This window comes from Capsicum annuum, chromosome 4, assembly GCF_002878395.1.
Source record: "Capsicum annuum cultivar UCD-10X-F1 chromosome 4, UCD10Xv1.1, whole genome shotgun sequence".
Taxonomy (NCBI): domain Eukaryota; kingdom Viridiplantae; phylum Streptophyta; class Magnoliopsida; order Solanales; family Solanaceae; genus Capsicum; species Capsicum annuum.
In genome coordinates this window covers 182,265,956-182,276,715 of record NC_061114.1, presented here as the reverse complement: position 1 = coordinate 182,276,715, position 10,760 = coordinate 182,265,956, and the positions used below count along the sequence as shown (strand labels likewise).

The following is a 10,760-nucleotide window of genomic DNA, read 5'->3' as shown; positions in this document are numbered from 1 at the left end:
TAACCATTCAACTGGCAAGAAAGAGTAGAAGTTGAGAGAGTCATGGTGTTGAATCCATTTTTATTTCCTATATGTTGGAAATAAACACGTCATTGTCCCATTCCAGTTCCAAAAAAAGGTAGAAATGAACAACATTATCCATTTCTTTATCCTCCAGTATCCTATATATTTGTTTTTCACATTAATGTGTTCACACATATTTGTGTAAACACACTTATTCTTGTGAACCTCTAAGTTTTAGATGGAAGGTCTTATTGAAATCATTTTTGGGCCAAATCATGGAAAGCTTGCTGATGGTTTTCAATGCAAAAGTCTCAGCTTATAGGCAGCCTGTCATATATTCTTACCTGTACCAGGATGTTTTCAAGTACTATTTAGTGCTGTCATTTATACGTTAGTTCTACACCTTTTTTCCAGCCTAACAGAATTTGGATGGTAAAAATGTCAACTCTTCAGAAGCAGTATCATGATGAGCTTAGAAAAGAACTTCAATGTACCCAAATTTCTGCTACTTCAGATGGGAATAAGGAGTGTGTTCGTTCACTCATTGATATCAGAGAAGATTCTCTTCTAGATTTAAGTTAAATTTCAAAGGATGAAGACAACATGTCCAAGCTTAGGATGTACCGTAAAAAAGAGAAGCTAATGAAAGCTATGGAGGTAATGTTCTTCGATGCTCTCATAGTTCCACACAATGTTATATTTCTGTACCTTAGCACAATTGGTTTATTTAGGTGTAGCTGCTGCATTTGTTTTCTTAAAACAATTAATTTTTTTATTAAAGAAGAAATGCCATTGAAAATATTACTTTATTTCTCATGTAACAGAAGTTCCATAGTTAAAGTGGTAGCAGCTATTGTAGTTACTAAACTACGAAATGTTACCTTGGTAGCAGCTATTTAAGTTGCTTGAATGGAACGTTACTCATCGTACCAATTATAGAGTAGGTTAATGATGAACAATTAGGTGAAACAACACACAATCGCATTAAACCAGAGTTTAATAATTTGATTACTTTTTGTCACCACATTGCAGTTTCAGCATCAAACTGAGTTCACATATTGGCACGTTGTGTAAATCTTTCTTCAACATGAGCACTTGAGGTTTTCCATTCATGAGTTATTCATACACAAACAAACACTCAGTGTATAGTCATCATATGTTTAATTGTAATGAATCTACTGCTCATTATCTTTTCTCTACAGTAATATGCAGCAAAAGGTGTTCTAAAATTTTTCTTTGTGAATATACAGGTATTCACTCTCTTTTCCTTTGTATACTATGATTTCCTAAAAAGATTCTCACCTAAATGTTTAATTTTACTTGTTTGCCACTTCTATTCAGGTCTCAAGTTTAACCAATATACATTCTTGCTCTCAACTCTATGATGGATACCCCTTTAGAGAATTCGCCTATTTTGGAGGTTTTTGTCAAAGGAGATAACATTATTTTCTAGGATTATTTGGCAAACATTCTATTAATATACTTAAAGATGTTAGCTATTTTGGTTGATGAATTGTGTAAATAGTATTGTGACTATAGTTTTGTATGTTGTACTTATTGTGGGATGTTAATTCGAAGTATTGGTAATACTATTGATAATTTTATTTATATGCATTTAATTATCTATAGTATAAGTTGTATATTATTGGTTTCCACATTTCTTTTTGTCCAAAACTCTCTTTTTAATTCATCAATTTAATTTCAAAATTGTAAAAATACTTCTTTACGGACCAACATTGTATTGTCCTTAAAACTATTTATGGACCATATTTTTTGTTGTAAAGGCTTTCAAAGGACCGGTGGTTAGTCTATTTGGGACGAGATATACCGTCGCTAAAAGATAATTAGGACCAGGTAGTTAGTCTATTTGGAATGAGATATATCATCGCAAAAGGATAACTAGGACCGAATTTTTGGCCGTCACAAAAAGTTTTTAGGGACCGGCTTTCTTGCATCTCGCTATTGAGCATTAGCGGCGGAGCTTGTTAGGACAGGATGCGACCGATTTTTTTTCGTCCCAAAAGACCAATTGGGACGAGATTTAGACTTTTTGGGACCAGATTTTCCTTCCTTATTGGCTATTTTTCTTGTAGTGTAATATGGTGAATTTTGAGCTACAAAATTCTTCCTATTCTACGAGTTATGGACATTTTAAGTTGATACTAGTAAATCATATGTGGAAACTTTATCGGTAAAGAAGCTTTGGACTCAACTTTAAACTAGAAATTTCTTATGATCTTAAATATAGTTTTTCCCACACAATGAATTTGGTAATAACACCTATGTATAATTAGTAATCATCGAATTCGAATATATAATCATTTGAATAATCATTCAGATCTTAGTTTAGAAGTTCAGTGAGTTACAAGCACTTAGGAAGAATAATTATTTTAGACATTGTAAAAAAAAAGTATGTTCCAAGTAAGTAAATATATAAATACTTTAAATAATTTAACAATACATGTTTTTTTTTCCTTGAAGACATTGAAGAAAAATCTTTGTAAAGATCACATTTTAAATTTGAGCCAACCACCTTAATTGAGATCTTCTTATAATAATAGAAATAAATTAATAAGAAATTACTTTATTTTACAACCAAATAAAATTTGAAATGTCATATAAGTTTCCATATTTGAGATCTACAAATAAGAAGTAAGAGTTCAAACTTTTATATGTAGTTGTCTCTTTGTCTAACTGCAATGACGAGGTATGTTAGGTTTTTGTTTTTCAATTTTTATAGAATTGATTCAATCTATGAGTTATCTTTATTTTCTGTCTCTTTATGGATGGTTTTGTAAGTCTTGAATGCTCTGTATGACATTAATTATGAAGTATAAATGAATTTGAGTCGACTTATTTTCAGCATAAAATTCTCCTTTATGAATTCCATGTCTAATTTATATCTGGTGCGAAAAAATTATTTTAAATTTAAATTTAGTAAAATACCTTTATGTTGATTGATCTAAGTTTTTGAGTGTAAAAATCTATAATGTTGTTCATATATTTTTCGCCCCCTCTCCTTTTATCCTTTTATTTTATTTCTATTTCTTTTCCTAGTCAGTGTGAGCAGTGTAAATAAGAAAAGGAGGGGGGGGGGGTGCAGGGTTTATATGACATAAGTTTTGGAGAGTTCAAATGAGATCTATGTTATGTTTTATATACTTTTTTCTAAGAAATGAGACGTTTGAATGTGAATACATAGATGATATTTGATTTTAAAATATTATATGCAAATCGAAATAATGAATAATTAAGAAAGTATATTATCCTCTCCATTACATTTCACGTTATGTTCCAAATTGTCATAGTTTTATGCTAAAGATTATTTAACATTATATATTTTTCTTGTTCTTAATGACATAATTTAATAGCAACACGAATATGAGGACATATTTGAGATCATAATTTCATCAATCTCTATTTTTTTTTAAGTTCAAAATCAGTCCCAAGAGAACTAAATGAAACTAAAATTCAACATTCATGTTTAAAATAATGTTATCTTAGTGAATTGCTACAAGTCACTAAGATACCACTAGTATTGATATAAAAGATGATTTGAGTCAACTTTCGAACAATATACTTTGAACATGGGTTTGTCTATAACTAAAATATTCATTGAAACACAAAATGAAAATAAATAGTATTAAAAAGAAAGGCCTTTTCAGAAAATATTCTTCTTTAATATTATTATTTGTGTGCTGTATTTTAGTTTCCATCTTCTCTGTCATTTCTTGCTTCTAATTGTGATTAAGATTGAGATTCTTCAATTTAAAAATAAAATAACAAGTTCATTAATCCAAACAAATGAGAGAAAAAAATATGTGATGATTTTGTATTTAAAACTTACGACAACTTAAATACAAAATTATTGCACAATCTATTGAGAAGAAGCCAGTTGATGAGCTGTTAAAGTAATTAGTCAACTATTAAACTAAGTAATGATTAGTTAGTTAGATTAGTAGCTAACCTAGTGAATGAGCTAAAAACCGCTGCACTAGCCAACAATTGCCTTTAAATACCAGTGATTGTACACATGATCATTTTGATTGATTGAATAAAAGTATCTTCTTCTCTATCTTCTCTCTAAAGATAACTAGCTCCCACCCTTGTTATAGCTTGAACTTGCAAGATAAGATATGAAAACTAACATGGTATCTGAGTAATTCTAACTGGGATCATACGCTCAATTGTGTTGTTTCCTTCGATTACAATTGCAAATGGCTTCAACTTTGCATTTACAAATAATTCTTGATCAAAAACCTCAAATAGATGCTGAAAGAATCACAAACACACATCCTATGTTTGTTCACCCTCCGGATACACCAGAATTAGTGTTGATTCCAATAAAATTGACTGTTTCAAAAAATTATGGCTTGTGGCATCAGTCCACAATGATCTCATTATAGGCTAAAAAGAGGTTAAGTTTCGTTAATGACACCTATAAGAAGAATCAGTTCGGTGAAGACATTCATGAGGATTAGGAAACATGCAATGCAATTGATCTTTATTGGATTATGAATAGAGTTTTCCCAAATTCGCTTAGTGGAATTGTATATTCTTCTAATGCATATTTGGTATAGGAGGACCTCAAAGAGAGGCTTGATAAGGTGAATCAAGTTTGAATTTTCTAGTTGCATCGAGAAATTGCAACAATTTCACAGAGATTGATTCACTTGCAACCTATTTTATTAGGCTAAAGGAACTCTGGGTTGAGTATGATGATCTGGTCTCTATTCCAGGATGTGATTGTACAAAATCTAGAGATTACATTAAGCATTTACAAATACATAGATTTATGTAATTTTTTAATGGTTTGAGTGATTTTTATGAACAGGTGCACAAACAATTATTGCTTAAAATGGTTGAGCCATCGATAAATCAAGCATATGCTATGCTTAGTGAAGATGAAAGACAAAGATCATGTCCTTTTCCTGCTCTTGAAAGGTAAGGTGATTCAGTGAATATGCAATTCAGTAGAGGTCAACCATATAAAGAAGAAAAGCCTTTTGTCAAGTGTGACTTCAATGGTAGGGGTGGTCATGTCAAAGATGATTGTTACTGGTCTAAAATTAGACCTGCTGAAGGTCACCTGAAAAAACAATGATTAGGAAAATAAGAAGAAGAATTATGTTGTAAATTCTGAAAGGAGGCCCTATAATTCATATAATGCACACTATGAAAAGAAGCCATACAACTCACATTTTGATATAAGAAAGAATTTTACAGTAAACTATGTTGTGAATGAAGAGAAAAAATCTTATGCACATGCAGATAATAGTAGCTATTCTAGCAGGGTAGATAATGGTATAAATGCCTTTACTGATGCATATTATAAATCATTGACACAACTATATGGAAGAAGTGGACCTAGCTTTTCTATTGACAAGTATAGACAGATTAAGGAGTTGCTAAATGGTAAGCAGGCCTAGGCTGCTTAACATGTCAACATGGCAGGTACTGTTACATCTTTAATAGCAAATATATATGCAGGAGAGTGGATTATAGATTCGGGAGATACCCACCATATTATATCTAGTTTTAGCATGCTTAAGAACATAACTAAATTGAATTCTTTTAGTGTCCAACAGGTTCACTTACCAAATAGAGAGAAGTCTAATATTACTCATATAGGAACTACTGAGTTTCTTCAAAACATAAGAGTTAATAATGTTCTATATTTACCCGACTTCAAGTACAACTTAAATTCAGTCTCCAAGCTAACCAAGTACCTATCTTGCTTTGTCACTTCTTTCTTAATTTTTGTATATTTCAAGATCTATATAGGGTAAGGGTGAGGGGGATTGGTAGGGAAGAGGCAGGCCTATACATTTTTAAATGAGTCCAGGTTAATTGCACTATAAAAATGCAGTGATTTTAGCAAAGTTGATAGAGAAAGCACATGACACTAAGATTTGGCCTCAAAGTTTGGGCCATCCTTCTCCACAAGTCATGCATAAACCTAGTTTGATCAAGCAAAAAAATTTAAATACTAAATATAAGACCCTACAAATTATCCTCGTAGTATGAGCCTTAGAGCATGTCAAGTGAAGTATAATTCCGATCCTAAAAGATTTAGAAGAGACTTCCCAAGTAATTAGTGTTTTAATAATTTTGAATTTTCCTGAAAATGACTTCTTATAGTGTGGGAATTTGAGTTATCTTTCCAATGATACCCTTTTTATCAAAATCTAATGTCGGAGTAGAAAGATATAGCCTTTTCCAGAAAGCAGTAGAATCACCCAGGTGTGACAGTAAGGTTCGACGGACCATTGAACTAGTGACGGGCTATCTCACCCCACTGTAGCAGGAAGGAAGAATATTGATTCACTGGCCAAGTGCGACGGAGTGGGCCAACGGGAAGTTGGGCCTCTGATGGACCGTTGTACCCCACCATTGCGATGAGGCAGAAAGTCCCAGTTCTGGCCAGGTACAATGGTCAGGACCGATAGACCATCGACCCAGCGATGGACCGTCGCACCCCACCATCGCATGTCCTATTTAGTATTTTTAACTCATTTTAAAAAGGGCTTTTTGGTCTTTTCCACTCTTTTATCAACAAGATATATTCCAAATGAAGAAAATGACTTCATTCATCATCTTTAACATTAGAGATCTAGGGTTTCTCCCTCAAAAATAAATCCAAAACCCTTTTTTAAGAAATTCAAAAACTCACCATAGATTCTACAAATTGAGTTGAGATTTGAGTTCCCCAAGTTAAGGGTTGCAAGAACCCTCTCTCAAGAGTAAGAAAAAGAGTTTGAAGCAAGCTTGTTCATCTAATTTCATAATCGAAGGTACGTGGGGTTTTGAACAAGGGTAATCCTTTCACCCTAGTGCCCAAAGGCTTATTTAAAATATAATTTTCTGTAATTTATGAGATTTTACATGAAATTGAATTATGGTTTTTCACCCATTGTTGTTGATTTCAATATCTTGATGTTTTCCATGAATTGAAAGTCAAATAGCATGATTTTTGCATGTTTTCTTGAGAAATTGAAGCTGGGTTTATACCCTATGGTGTTACTCCTTGAGAATTGAATGGTGTCAATGTTCTAGAAATTACTCCTTGAGAATTGAATGGTGTTAATGTTCTAGAAATTAAAGTACATGAGCATATTGAGATTTCAAGGCAAATCGCTATAACTTCCAGATTTCTACATGAATTATGAATCTATATGCTATCTATTATGCATTTTGATGAATCTAAACTTGAGATTGAATTATGGGTCATTAAGCCCTACTTGAGATTTCAGTTTTTATGAAATTTGGTGCTATAAGAACCCATGATTTAGGTATGCTGAGATTATTGAGAAATGTTTTGACATAATGGTCATAGATCTTTGAAGTCCACTTCACTACATGAGATTACAGACTTTACTGTTGGGTTCTTATTGAACCATGAGATTATTTTAAAATGGATTTCCATGAGATGAGCGAGATAAACTAAAGGGAGTAGTATTCAACATCGAGTTGGGTAAGTTACTATGGTTTTTTACCCCAGAACTACGTGCCACCGTAGGTTTGAGATTTTGGGCCTGAGGTTGAGATGATTGGGCCCGAGGACAAGATAAGTGATCACTGAGTTAAGGTTATACTCCCTGGAAAGAGTATGATGCCTCTCCCCAACATGAGTTTTCTTCCTTAGAAGGACAAGACATTGGACTCCATGTAGCTCGAATGGTTTATGTCGATTAAGAGAACCTTCCTAAAGCTTTGAGATAAGTTATTTTCCTAATAGTAAAGTTTCATATTTGCTTCCTAAAGTACTTTCCCTTGAGATGAGATATTTTCTAAAGTAAATAAATAGTTTTGAGTATTTTCTAAAGAAGAAAGTAGTTCCCTCTACTAGTAAGAGTTGATCATCAATTTCTTTAAAATAAATTTATATGATTCTGAGTTTCAAGTGTTTGAGTTCAAAAGAGTTATAAGTTCTTGAGCATTAAAGGAGTTTTACTCAACACGAGATATATGCATGAGTTGAAAGTATTGTTTAAAGTTTCCTTCAGCCTATGAGTAATGAGAATAAGGGAAGAGTACAAATTTTAAAGCCAAAGTATAATGACTCACGAGATTTGTGTTACATGCTTCATTCTACATGATTTATGAGCTTTACATTTTAGACTTATTCAAGACATGTGAGTCATTTCTAATTGCATGCATGATTTGATTAAAGAGTATTGGTATTGTTTTATGTAAATGCACACACTCCCATATACTCAGTACATTCCATGGTGCTGATCCCCATAAATATCTATGTGCTACATTGTCTTATAATGTAGGTTTAGGTGCTCAGTCCCAACCTCGTCAGTGATTTTGAGTACCTCTGTCTACATTTCTATAGTGGTGAGTCCTCATGGTTCGAGGATATATCTTCAGACATTTCAGTATTTGAGTGGTTATGTTATTACTTTTAGTGCAGTTTGAGTTAGCTGGGGACCTGTCCCAATAGATCTCTAGTTCATGGATTAGTAGAGGCTTTGTCAGACTAGTTACCAGGTTGTTGATATATTGAGACTTCCAGTATTGTGGTCATTTGGGTTGAGTATTTTTTTCATATTTCCTATCATCTGATATGTCAATACCCGTGTTTGGTTTATTTTATCTTGAAATGAGTTATTATAAGTAGTAATAGTCTCAAAGGGTTAGCTTGGGGCTACTTGTAGCCTTGAGCACCGTGTGACATCCTGAGAGGCGATTTTGGGTTGTTACACTAAAGCAACTGTAGATTGTCCAGTCTGTACTTTAGCTAAACAGTGTAGATTGACACTTTCTACTAGTACTTATAGAAGTAGAATTCTTTTGAAGATGATACATCTTGATGTTTTGGGACCTTACAAAACCCGTACTCCTGATAGGAAGAATTTTTTTTATCACTATAGTTAATGATCACACCAGATATACTTGGGTTTTCTTGATGCAAATGAAAAGTCATGTGATCAATGTATTGAAAAATTTCTTATCCCTTGTTAAGAATCAATTCAATGTTGTTTTAAAAGTTGCCAAGTCAGATAATAAACACTGATATTTTCAATAAACATTTCATGATCTGTTTGTTTCTTATGGAATTATTCTCCAGAGTAGTTGTTAGTACACTCCATGACAGAATGGTATTATGGAAAGGAAGCATAGACATATTTTAAATGTTGCAATATCACTTAAATTGTAGGCTCATATCCCATAAAAATATTGGGTAGAATATATGGAAGTTGCTATTTATGTGCTCAACAGGCTGCCTAACGTGGTGCTGCAAGGTCACATACCTTATGAGATATTTCTTAAAACACCTTCAGTGGATCATTTGAAGCTTTTAGGTTTCCTTTGTTATGCTACCAAATTGATAAAATTAGATAAGTTTGATGCCAAGGTAAGTCCAACTATCATTATTGGTTATTCTTCAACACAAAACGGATATAAACTACTTAATTGTTCTACTAAGAAATTTTTTACATGTAGAGATATCATCTTTAAGGAACACTTGTTCCTTTTTTCTCCTCCCGATTCTAAAACATCTCATGATAGGGGGAGTACACCATTAGATCATGTAGATATTGTGATGAATGGATGTGATCAACAACATGGTCATGGCATGCATAAAGCAACTGAATATGAAATGCAAGTAGATGGAAGTGACAATGTAGAAGTGCAGGTAGATACAAGTGACAATGCAGAAGTGAATGGTGCAACATATGTTAAAACAACACGTGAAGTGGAGAATGAAGTTGTATATGAATATGTAGCACATATAGAAACTGTACTTAAAGAAGATAGTGCATCAGCTCCAAGAAAATCTATAAGAACTAAAAGAAATATGATATGCAAACTTTGTTGATAAAAAAGAACAAATCTTCTTACTCTATCTCTAACCAAATTTCATATCACAGGTTATCCACAAAATGTTGAAAAGTATTAGCCAGCCGTTTAGCAGAATCTGAACCGAATAACTTTCAAAAGGCCTCCACAAATAAAAGGTAGGTAATAGAAATGAAGAAACAAATACAAGCCTTAAAAGATAAAAATACTCAGGAGGTAGTTGATTTGCCAAGAGGAAAAAAATGTTATTGGATCAAAATGGGTATACAAAATAAAATATTAAGCTAATGGAGAGATAAAATGATTCAAGGAAAGGCTAGTAGAAATAGGATATAGCCAGAAGGAAGGACTTGACTACCATGATACTTTCTCACCTGTGACAAAAATGGTTACAATAAGGTCAATTATTGCACTGGCAGCATTAAAGGGGTGACATTTATTCTAAATGGATGTTTATAATGCATTTTCGCTAGGAGATTTAGATGAAAAAGTATACATGGTCGTTCCTTAAGGTTTTAAGTGACAATGGGAGACAAAATTTGCAAGTTAAAGAAGTCATTGTATGGACTAAAACAGGAATCAAGGCAATGAAATTTTAAAATCTCAAAAGTACTAGTAGATATAGGCTACTATCAAAGAAAATATGACTACTAAATCTTTACCAAGAAGAAAGAAGGTGATATTGCAATAGTATTAGTGTATGTGGATGACTTGTTGATCACAGAGAGTAGTGAAACACTTATACAGGAGACAAAGATGGCACTGTATAAGAGGTTTAAAGTCAAAGAACTAAGGGAACTAAAGTTTTTTCTTTAGATAGAGGTGTTGAGATCCAAAGAAAGAATTCCTTTGAACCAAAGAAAGTATTTGTCACGACCCAAACCAAGGATTTTCCGTGAAGGGTATCTCAAGTACGTCGAGGATCGGAGATCACCACTTTTGCCTAG

The 10,760-nt window shown here is 32.9% G+C and overlaps 1 long non-coding RNA gene across 1 annotated transcript; it reads left to right on the top strand.

Annotated features, from left to right (window-relative positions):
• Positions 1-209: 209 nt before the first annotated feature.
• On the top strand, positions 210-1,617 carry LOC124897680. The gene is made up of 3 exons (XR_007054490.1): positions 210-660; positions 1,206-1,253; positions 1,345-1,617. It is a non-coding gene; the product is annotated as an uncharacterized LOC124897680 (long non-coding RNA).
• The last annotated feature ends 9,143 nt before the right edge of the window (positions 1,618-10,760 follow it).